Source organism: Octodon degus, unplaced genomic scaffold, assembly GCF_000260255.1.
Source record: "Octodon degus isolate 3935 unplaced genomic scaffold, OctDeg1.0 scaffold00103, whole genome shotgun sequence".
Taxonomy (NCBI): domain Eukaryota; kingdom Metazoa; phylum Chordata; class Mammalia; order Rodentia; family Octodontidae; genus Octodon; species Octodon degus.
In genome coordinates, this window is record NW_004524679.1 from 8,611,377 (window position 1) to 8,622,945 (window position 11,569).

Sequence of the window (11,569 nt, forward strand, 5' to 3'; positions counted from 1 at the left end):
TGTGCCTGGGGTGGGACTGGTCCCTCCGGCGCAGGGTAGCAGGAAACTCTCCGCACACTCACCGGACCTGGGCTAGGACTGGGTCTCAAGAAAATATATTTTTAAAGTTTCATTTATTTATCTATTTATTTATTTGTGTGTGTGTGTGTGTGTGTGTGTGTGTGTGTGTGTGGCCAGCTCTGCCCACCAGAGGGCGGGGCTGGCTGGCATTTGGTGCTGGGGGATTGAACTGCAGTCCCTGTGGTTTGCTAAGCTTGTTCAAAGTAGGTGCTTTAGACCACTGAGCCATCTCACCAGCCCCTGAAGAAAATATCTTTCTTCGAGTGAACATGTTTGGCCCCTTTTTCAAAGATTCTGGCATTGCCAGTCCTATGGACAACTCATTACTATTATGGACTACTGGACTCTATAGGATAATTTTGCTGAATTCACACGCCCATGGTATTTACATAACAATGGAATACACATCTCAAATAAAACTAAACAAAAAAGGGGATACAAATGAAGGATCATTTGAATCTGTATATACAAAATAGCATAGATAAAATACTTTCTCTTAATTCAGTGAAAACAAAGATTTGTTCTAATACTGTTTGGACAGGATATGATGTCTGCAATTTTACTATGAATAACAACTACAAAGGTAACAATATGCAATGTATTAATTATTGAACTATGCTACTAATCAGTTTTGAATATGTCTCATTGCTATTTCTTTCTCATTACAATTAATAAAAAATGACTGATTTGTAAGCAATTGTATCTGCATCTTCTGTATTCCATTTGTTTTAGCCTCTTTTTGTCATTACCATGCTAACTTTTTCACATCAGCTCTATAGTTTAATTTCAAGCAGGGGTTATAATGACTCCTGCCTTGCATTTGTTGCCCAATATTGTGTTGGCTACTCTAGGTCTATTCTGGTTCCAAATACATTTTAGAAATGTTTTATCTATATCTGTGCAGTATGTTGGTGGAATTTTAATAGGGATTGCATTAAATCTGCACAGATATTTTGAGAGTATCGCAATAATCACAATATTGAATCTTCCTATCCAGGAGCAAGAAAAATATTTCCAATTTCTGAAATTCCATTCAATCTCTCTTGTCAGAGTAGTGCAGTTTTCATTGTGAAGATATTTTTCTTCTTTGTTTTCTTTAATTCGTATGTATTTCACTGTTTTGGATGTGACTGTGAAGAGTAATTTTTTCTCAAATTTCTCTTTTAGTGTGTTTCATATCTGTGTAGAAAAATGCTATTGACTTTTGGTATTACGTTTGTAACTTGTTATGATACTGAATTTGTTTATTATTTCTAGGAGAATATTGCTGTAGTTTTTTTGGTCTTCCAAGTAGAGTATCATGTCATCTGCACATAATGACAGTTTCATGTCTTCCTACCTTTTCTTATTTTTGTCTGTCTTTGTTGTGTAATGGCTTTAGATAATGATTCCAGAACTATAATGAGTAGGGCTGGTGTTAGAGGACATCATCGTTGTATACTGGATTGGAGGGTAAACAATTTCACATTTTCCCCATTTAGAATTATGTTGCCTCTCAGATTGTTATTGATGTCTTTTATCAGATTGAGGTATAAACCATTAATTCCAATCTTATTTAGGGCTTTGATCATGAATGAGTTTTGGAATTTTCAAAAGCCTTTTTTGCATTGAATGTGGTGTTCATGGGATTTTTGATTTCGTTTCTACTGTTGTAGTATGCTGCATTTACTGATTTTGCATGTTGAACCATATTCTTGCATCCATGTCATGAATCTTATCTGGTCATGTTGTGTAACTTTCTTGATGATTTGCTATGTTCTATATGCTATTATCTTATTGAGGATGATTGCATTTATGTTCTTCAGGGAGATTGGCCTGCAATTTTCTTTTATGGTTGAATATTTCTCTGGTTTTCTTATCAGCATAATACTTGCAGCCAGTAATTATATTGGGATTATTTCTTCCTTTGAAAACATATTGAGAAGTTCTACGAGTATTCTAGGTAAATCTTGTGTAAATTTCTTGTAAAATTCAGCTGTACAACCATCTGGACAGGCCCTCGGGACCTCACTGGTCAAAATGCAGGTATGCAGCATGAGTGTGACCCATAGCTGAGATGTCAAGGACCTCCAACACTTCAGAGCTCCCCCCAGATGGAGAGAGAACCTCTGCCACATTTTCTGGAACCCCAGATAAAGCCCAAGCCAGGGCACAGAGAGTGTGAGAGAGATTCTAGCTACACTGGTCCCATGGGACATCTCCTGTCCAAACCCGGGTACACAATATGAGTGAGATTCTCTGCCTCACCACTGCTACATGCCCACTTCTCCAGAGCCATCCAAATGCCCATCACGTGGGTGAGAACTTCTACCATGTCCTTGGAACTACTGTATCCAACCCAAGCTCAAGGCCTTTCAGTGTGTGGTTAAAATTTAGTGATCAATGAAACCAACCCATCTTCTATGCCCTCTTGTCCTCTTCTGGCCCAGCTCGGAAATGATATACATGCCTGGGTGAAACTCTGCAGCTGCAGACCCTGCAGAGAGAAGAGAGGACAGATCCAGTCCACTAGTTTTGGAGCCGAACTTCTTCCCAGAGGGACACAACAGATTCATTCCCAAGGGCTACAGCATAAAGGAACAGCACAAAGGAGCACAGCAGCCAGATCCAAGCCTGGGACTAATGGATAATTCTAAGCTTTGTAGATTGGTACCAGAATTCCATTATTTGATAAGGTTATACTTGCAACAAAGATGTATAAGAAAGTTCAGAGGGCAGTACTATACAAAATGAAAAGGACACCCTAGCACTGACTCCGTGAGTATGTGGAAGACTTTCCACCTACCCTGTACTGAAGGGACCTGTCCTGTCCAAGCCCAGGCGCAGTGTGGATGAGAACCTGTTCCACCCCATTGGGACCCCCCCACCAGTCCGCAGTCTCCCACCCACTCTCCACAAGTGAGAACTTCTGCGACGTTCTCCGGACGATCAGATCCAACCCTAGCCAAGTCCCAGTGAGTGTGTTGGAGAGCATTCTGCTATCCTGTGCCTGCAGGATGAGTCTGGTCCAAGCCCAGGCGCAGCATGGGTAAGACCTTCTTTCACCCACTTGGAACACCTCACCACCACTCTGCAGTCCATACCACTCCAGCACACTGAGCGACAACTTCTGCTGTGTTCTCACAACATGAGAAACAGTCTTAGTCCCGGTCTGGTGAGTGCGTGGGAGAGCTTCCTGCTACCCGGCACTAGTGGGACCTGTCCAGTTCAAGCCCAAGCACAGCATGGGTGAGACCCTATTCAACCCCGTTGGGATGCGCCCCACCATTCCGCTATCCCCCACACTTTTATCAAGTGATTTACAGCTTCTGTGGCGTTCTTGGGACCAATACATTCAGCCCTAGCCCAGGCATGGTGAGTGTGTGGGAGAGCTTCCTCTCCGAATTACTCCAACTTGTCACCTTCAGAATCAGATCAGGACTGGAATTAATGCCTAGGGTGAAAATCTGCAGCTACAATCCTGCATAGAAAGTAGGGGACAGAAAAAAACAGCATGTCTAAGAGCAGAACTTCTTGCCAAAGGGCACAAAAGGTTCACTTGCAGAGGAAGCAGTAGGAAGGAGCTGAGCACAAGAGCCATACCTAAGCCAGGCACAGAGGGAAAAATTCAAGCTTTGTAGATCTGCACCTGAATTTCAGGGGGCGAGAAGGGTATAAATGCACCAAATCTCTAGAACAAAGGTCAGAAGCAATGCTACACAAAATGACAATGAGAAGGAGAAAAATGACATCTCAGAACTCAAACCCATCCATAACACGTGCAGAGGACACTAACACAGAACAAAGTGAGAATCATAGAGCTGAAATCAATGAATCTACATCTTCTGAAATAAAGAAAGAACTGCACAAAGATAAAGAAGAACTCATACAAGAAATGAAAAAAGAAATGCCTGTATTAATAGCATCTGCATTAAAGAATCAAATGCAGAAACATGTGGAAGAAACCTAATGCCCACCCTGCATAAGTGAAGAGTACACTAACACACCTGAAATTTATGAAGTAATAGTGTCAAAAGTAAATAAGCAACAGCAGAAAGTTATAGAGGAGCTTAGAGCGGAATTATTTTCTGAAAAAAAAAAAGAATTCCCTAAACTGATAGCATCTGAAGTAAACAATCAAACACAGAAAAAGAGGAGGAAAGCTGATCTGAAAAATAGCCTGCAGTAAGATAATTAACAGCTGCTTGTAAAGAAAACATTGCTAAAAAATAAAGGAGATAAGAAATATCACAGATTCCATAAAAGTGCAATAAAGGAAAGCAATAAATCTCATGAAGCAGAGTCAAACAGACACAGGGGAATTTAAAATCTCTATCACAAGCTTCCAAAATCGTTTCAGTGAAAGTGAAGACAGAGTTTCAGATTTTGATAATGCTTGTGCAGCTAGTGAAAAAGTAAGAAAAGATCTGTTCAAAACAACTAAGATGCAGGAGAAATAATTCATCAATTGCAAGATGATGCAAAGATGAACAATGTGAGAATAGTAGGTATCAATCAGATAAAAGGAGCCAATACAAATGACATTAAAAGTATAGAAGCAGGAGTCATAGCAGAAAACTTCCTAAATATGAGGAAACAATCAGACATTCAGGTAAAGGAAGTATAAATTATAAGTAACCTCCACAAAATTTAAAACAACAAGACATATAATAGTCAAGAACCCTAAAGTCCAGCAAACGAGTAACATACTGAAAGCCTCTAGAGAAAATATCAGGTCACATTCAAAGAAAATCCCTTCAAATTACAGATGACATATCTTCACAAACCATGAAGGCAAGAAGAGCATGAACCAGAGTACTTCAAGTCCACTATGAATACCTATTCCAGCCCAGACTACTATAACTGAAATACTCTCAAGTTTCACAGAGAAGTGAAATACTTCCATGACAAAGAACAACTAAACAATTTAATGATGACAAAGCCAACCGTACACAGGCTCCTGAATGATGTTATACAGAGTGACTAAAATGATCAGAACTCCATGAACAAGAAAAGAAGGAACACATGAAGTAGGGCAAGCAATTAGACAAAGGAGAAGAAGGAGTAAAGAACAACAGATAAATAACATGTCAATCTTAAGTCAATGCATCTCAATTATAACCACCTATATAAATGGACTCAATTCACCAAATAAGAGAAATACGCTGGCACAGTGGATTAGGAAACAAAATCCAACAATATGCTCTATATAAGAAACACATTTAACTCATAAAGACATTCATAGGCTGAAAGTCTAAGGATGGAAAACGATACCACATGCCTCAGCACCTCGAAAAATGATGTGGTAGCAATCCTATTCTCAGAAATTCTCAACTTCAAATGAAGAATGATGGAGAGAAATAATGAAGGCCATTACATACTTGTTAGGGGAAAAATTCAAGATGAACATGTAACAGTCATCAATATGCATGCACCAAACATGAGAGCACACAAATACATAAGGCAAATTTCAATGAACATGAAAAGTCTAATATCCTATACAGAAATCTTAACAGAAAACCTCAACACCTCCTTATCCCAAAAAGATAGGTCAACCAGACCCCCCCAAAAAAAATTAGCAAAGAAATAATAGAATTGAAACAGAGATTGAAACAAATGAATGTGGTGGACGATTACAGAATATTCCACTCAAACACCTGAATACATATTTTTCTCAGCTGCACATGAGTCATTTTCTAAAATAGGGGACATATTGGTCCATAGGTAATGCTTAAGTATATGTAAGAAAACAGAAACTATCCCATGCATATTAGCTGATGACAGTGTAATGAAACTGGAAATAAATGACAAAAGAAGGCAGAGATTAAGCCTAAAAATATGGAAATTGAACAACATCCTTCTCAGCAACTAATGGGTCACAGATGAAAATAAACAAGAAATTCAACAATATCTAATATTCAATGAAAATTAATGCACATCTTATCAGAATTTATGGGGTATGATGAAAGAAGTTCTCAGAGGGAAATTCATAGCTGTGAACTCACACATTAGGAAAACAACGAGAACAATAGACATCCTAATTATGCACGTCCAACAACAAGAAAAGGAAGAGAAAACCAAACCCAGAGCCCAAAGATGGAAAATATCATAAAGGGTACAGCAGAAATTAATTCAATTGAAATAACGCAGTTCAAAGAATTACTGAAACAAATAGCCGGTTCTTTGAAAAATTAAATGAAACTGATAAGCCCCAAAGTAACCTAAATAAAACAGGAAAGAATAAATTGAAATACAAGCAATAAGGAATGAAGAGTGTGTAATTACCACAGACCAAGTGCAAATTCAGAAAATTATAAACAGTTACTTTCAGAATTCCTACTCTCACAGAATAGAAGACCCAGAAGAAATGGACAGATTCCTAAAAAGGTACAAATTTCCCAAACTTAATCAACAAGATATAATCATTCTCAATAGCCAAAGATATATGAGATATAATAAAAACATCATACCTACGAAGAAAGTCCAGTTTTGAATGGACTCACAGCTGAATACTACAAGAAATATAAAGAAGATGTAAACCATATATTCCTCAAAATCTTCAAAGAAATTGAAAAGGAACAACTTCTGCCAAAATCAGTCCTCAAGGCAAGAAATTTACTCATAACAAAACAAGGGAAAAACGCAACTAAAAAAGAGAACTACAGGCTAATTTCCTTCATGAACATATATGCAAAAATACTCAATAAAATCTGAACAAATACAATTCAGCAAATCATGAAGAAGATCATACATGTACTATTCATCCCAGGAATGCAAGAATGGCTCAATATTCGAAACTCTATAAATGTAATACACTATATCAAAAGAGTGAAACCTAAATATCCCCATGATCATCTCCGTTGATGCAGAAAAGACTTTTGACAAAGTCCAAAACTCATTCATGATCAAATTCCTACAGAAAATTGGAATATATGGCCTCTATTTCAATCAGAAAGAAGCCCCTGATGAACACCCAACAGCTAACATAATTCTAAAAGGGGAAATACTGAAACATTTTAGATCTGGTATAAGACAAGGATGTCATGTATCACCACTCTTATTCAGTATAGTTCTGGAATCATTAGCTAGAGCCATTAGACAAGAGAAAGAAATGAGAGGAATAAAAATAGGTAAAGAAGAAGGTAAATTATCATTATTTTCAGATATTATACTTTACTTGGAAGACCCAAAAATGTTCACCAAGAAGCTACTGAATTAATAAAGAAATTCAGTAGTATACCATGATACAAATACTTACCGAAATGTCAATAGCATTCCTCTGCCAAGATAACAACACTGAGAGATAAATTAGAGAAAAATACCTTTTACAATACAACTGAGGAAAATGAAATGCATTGGAATTAATCTAAATAAAGAAGTCACAATTCTTTTGAAGAAAAATTACATTACTCTTAAAAATGAGATCGTAGAGAATTTCAAGAAGTGGAAAGATATTCCATGCTCCTGGATCGGAAGAACCAACATTGTGAACATGGCCATAATCCAAAAATTGCTGTGCAGATTTAATGTAATCCCTATCAAACTGTCATCAATATAACTCACAGAGTTAGAGAAATCTTTCCTAAAATTTATTTGAAACCAGAAAAGAGCTAGAATAGCAAAGACAATCATGGGCAACAAACACAACGCAGGGGGCATTATAATTCCTGAGTTGAATTATACTACAAGGCTACTTTGATTAAATCAGCATGCTACTGTCAATGAAATAGACCGGAGGATCAAGGGAATAGATTAGAAGACACTGAAGTAAGTATGAAAGCACTCAGCCACCTTATCTTTGACAATAGGCCCAAACATACTCAGTGGAAGAAAGATAGCCTCTCTGACAAATGGTGCTGGAAAAACTGGCTCTGTACCTGCAGAAAACTAAAACTTTACCCAGATATACTACCATGTGCTAAGCTAAAGTCAAAATTGTTTAAAAATCTAAATATTAAACAGAAACACTATATCTCAAAGAAGTGAAAGTAGGAGGAAATCTTGAAGAATTAGGGGAAGGCAAAGAGTTCATGAACAAAAACAAAATTTCAGGCAAAACACTTGAAATAATTAACAAATGGGACCTGCTCTTATTGATAAATTTTTGCACGTCAAAAGAAATTAGCAACAAAGTGAAAAGACAAGCGACATATTTGGAAAAATCTTGACAAATAAGTACTCAGACAAAGGTCTGCTCTCCATAATTTATAAAAAACTAAGAAACTACTAGGACCTCAATATTTAAAGACCCAGTACAGTAATGTGCATCAGAGATGAACACACACTTCTCAGAGGATGAAAAGTAAAGAAGCAAATAAATAAATGAAAAAGTGCTCAACATCACTAGCCATTCATGACATGCAGCTTGAAAAACATTGTTATATCACCTCACCCCAAAAAGTATGGCTATCATAAAGAAATCAACCAACAACAAATGTTGGAGAGGTTGTGAGGAAAAAGGGAACTTTCTCTTCTACTGGTGGGGATGTAGACTTTTGCAACCATTATGGAAATCTGTGTGGAGTGGCCTTAGAAAACTAGACCTGGAAATCCCATTTAAACTAGCTACTCCACTACTGGGAATATTCCCATAGGTTCTGAAAACCTAATATCATAGTGATGCATGTGTCCCTTTGTTTATAACAGCACAATTAGTGATAGCCAAATCTTTAAAACAACCAAGATGATCATCATCTTTGGAAAAATGAAAAAGATTTGGTAGTTTTGTACAATGGAGTATTAAGCAGCTATAAAGAAGGATAAATTCAAAGCCTTTATATTTAACTGAATGCCACCTGAAGATATACATATAAGTGAAACAAACCAGACACACACTTGTAAATATCATATAGTTTCCTAAGTATAAGTACTCAAAAGAAGAATTACAGTAGAAAGTTATAATACAATTATAAGTTAAAAAAAGGATTTGCGTACTGGACAATAAAGAGAGAGCTAGGAGAAGAGCAAGAAAACACGACAAAGGTAAGCCATACAGTTATATGTGCAATATGGGTGATGCAATGATCCTGAGAATTTTCAGAGGATTTTCAAATCTAGAAGTTACTTCTAAGGTTTCTCACTCTAACTATACATACGGACAGCTGTGAACTGAGCAACTGCAGTTAAGATGGCAATTTGTAATAGTAGGTTCATGCTTGGAGTGCCAGTCATTCTGGTTTTCTGAACGTGTGATGCTAGTCATGACACATCACTTTCTGCCATGCTGTCTCTCAAGTAGATGACTGTTTAAAAAAGAATAGGGTGGTGAATGAAGGCAGGAGAAAAGAGTAGGAGTATTGTGGGACTGTCCTGCAACAATGTTGTATATGGTTAGATTTCTGTACTTATTTATAAACATAGATAATTATTCATGCCTATTTTTAAATACATTTCTATTTTTTTAATTTTTTTCACCTTGTTTAAGGAATTAAAGCTAAAAATATCAATAATTTATGAAAAATACCTGTTTCATTCTATGCCAAAGATGTTTGATATTCAGAAAGTTAGAGAGCTTAAGCTCAACAGCCTAGATTATGTAGTAATAACAATAAACTTTTGTTATGGAGGTTCAACAAAAGAAGTTTGCAGACCAAAATCTAGAGAAAAAGGAGGGGTGCAAGGAAAGCCAACATTTTGGCCCTAGCCTTCCAAGGTCAATTAAATCTCAGTATATATGAGAACATGCATTGTAACATCATTTAACTGAGTTGTGTCCCAATTTGTCTGATCAAGGAGATAACAGAGCCAGAGAGGAAAGTGACGGATGATGTACATTGTGCCTAAGGAGAGTCACATGGAGAAAAAACGTCCTCTCGCCTTTTCACTGATAGCAAATTGACCAAACAATTTCTGTGACTCATCCCCATAGCTGACACTGACGAAGCATCTACAATCTGTTGTACAGGGTCTCAGAATAAATCCTGAGGGGATTTGAAAAACCTTATCAGATCCAAGAACTACAATTCTTGTTACTTAGGTCTTGCTTTATCCTGATCTTAATCATCCAGCATAAAAGTATAAAAATAAAATATAAGAAGTAAAGCCATGCCATTATGTTGAGCTGTAGGGGACTCAGGTCAACAATTTCTGACATTGCCAGTCAAGTGGAATACCTGAGTATTTTGGACTACTGGACGATTTTGGAATATTGTACTGAGTTAGCACACCTATAATATTTAAATCTTGTGAATAAACAAATAGGGGATATAGATGTTTGAATATTTTTATCTGTGTATTCACAATGTTCAGGATAGATATGTAGCTGCATTCTATTAATTCAAGGAACAGAGGGATTTGTTCTAATAGTGTTTGTAAATAGAATATCATGTTTCCTTCTTGTACAAAATATAATCCCTAGGAAGTAAGTATACAGTGTGTTAATTTTTAGAAATGTCCTACAAATTTTATTTCAAATTGTTTCATTGTTACTTCTTTCCCAATAAAATTATAGGAATAAAATGACAATGAAAAGGAGCAAAATGCAATCTCAGAACACAAGCCCAACCATAACAAGTGCAGAGGACACTAGCACAGAAGAAACTTGTAATAACACAGCTGAAATCATTGAATCAATAGCGTCTGAAAAAAAGAGAGAACTGCAGAAAGGTATAGAGGAACCCAGATCGGAAAAAAAAGAAATCTCTGAATTAGTAGCATCTGAAGTAAAGATTCAATGCAGAAACATATGGAGGAAACCAGATCTGAAAAAAAAAATATTGCAGTAACAGAATTACTAAATGCTTCCTAAAAAGAACAATGACAAATTACAATAAAGGGTATTTGAAAAAGGACAGATTCCTTAACTGAGCAATACAGGAAGGAAACAGATGAAATGCAGAAGAGTCAAGGAGATATAGAGGAACATAAAATAGCAATCACATGATTGAAAAACCGTTTAAGAAAAAGTATACACATAATTTCAGATCTGGAAGAATCTGGTGCACCGAGAGAAATGGTAAGAAAAGATTTTTTTTAAAAAAATTAGGATGCAGGAAATGATAAATCATCTACTGTAAGATGACACAAAAATGAGCAATGTGAGTATAATAGGCCTCAGTGAGAAAGAAGGAGCCACGACAAATGATATAAAAAGAATGTGTGAAGAAGTAACGGAAGAAAATTTCGCAAATATGAGGAAACCATCTGATATTCTGGTGAGTAAACCATACAGAACGCCAAATAATTTCAACTCAATTAAAACCACAATGACACATATAATAGTCAAGATCGCAGAAATCCAGCACAAGAATAATATACTGAAAGCTGATACAGGAAAGAAGAACATCATATTCTAGGGAAAACGCATCAGAATTATGGCTGTCTTCACTTCATAAACCATGAAGGCAAGTAGAAAATGGAGCAGATAACTTCAATTCCTCTATGAAAACAAATTTCAGCCCAGAGTGCTATGCCCAGGCCAGGTAGATTGCTCAGTGGAATGGGTGCTTGCCTGGCAAGCAGAAGGGACTGAATTCAATCCCTGGTTCTGAAAAAGAAAGAAAGAAGAAAGAAAGAAAGAAAGAAAGAAAGA

The 11,569-nt window shown here is 36.7% G+C and overlaps 1 pseudogene; it reads right to left on the minus strand.

Moving 5' to 3' along the window:
* Nucleotides 1–3,034, minus strand: part of LOC101587472 — a 12,882-nt pseudogene extending 9,848 nt beyond the window's left edge.
* Nucleotides 3,035–11,569: the final 8,535 nt, after the last annotated feature.